The following is an 897-nucleotide window of genomic DNA, read 5'->3' as shown; positions in this document are numbered from 1 at the left end:
CTCACAGAATTGTTTTTGTGTTCATGTTTATATGGAATATCATTTTCTTCAATCTCTTTTTTTTAATAGTCTAACAATTTTGCATACTGTTCCCCCTAGCTCTCCAGGACCCCTGGCTAAAATGTGAAGGGTTGATGGACTTTTCATCAAGTGACCTTAGCACTGTAACTTTTGCACTTAGTAACTCATCGTCTTGGCTGTTACTTCTAGAACCTCCTAATCTTACAATTTGTCCCTGTATAAGCAAAGATATGTTAAAACAATTTATAATACTAACCTCAGGTTCATTATTTTAGTTCTGAATAGAAATGCATCACAAAACTTATAATGGTAATAAAATACTCTTCAGTCTTTAAAACCAGCCATTTAAAATAGGAACACATTCAAGATTTGTTGGAGGAATACCTTGTGTAAGAATTTGCCAAGGTAGTCACTATCACACTGGAGATACTTCCATTGGAGTATGAACGGTGTAACTCACAGCATTTTCAATATTGCTACAACAATGGGAGAGTTCTAGTGTAAATTACTCTATTGTTACAATTCTTGATTAGACTCAGGTTCACAACATACAAAATACACACATGCACACATATATAAACTACTTAAAAATCTTTTTGAATTTAAGTTAATAAATGAAGAAATGAATAGGATATTAAACCTATCACTGCATATTGAACTATGCAGAATTATTCAAACATTTTTCAAGTAGGTTACAGTAGAAAACCAACTTAGAACATATAAACCTTAAAGAGAAAATTTTTTTATTGTGATATAAAATGCACTTATAAAATGTACACTGAAGGCATGTCATTCTTCACTGCTGTATAAATTTATTGGGAATGCTTTATTCACCATCTCTTGTTATGAGACCACCTAAAACATACTGTAAACAAT

The sequence above is a fragment of the Chrysochloris asiatica genome, unplaced genomic scaffold (genome assembly GCF_000296735.1).
Source record: "Chrysochloris asiatica unplaced genomic scaffold, ChrAsi1.0 scaffold04731, whole genome shotgun sequence".
Lineage (NCBI taxonomy): Eukaryota > Metazoa > Chordata > Mammalia > Afrosoricida > Chrysochloridae > Chrysochloris > Chrysochloris asiatica.
Note: the sequence above shows the minus strand (reverse complement) of the source record.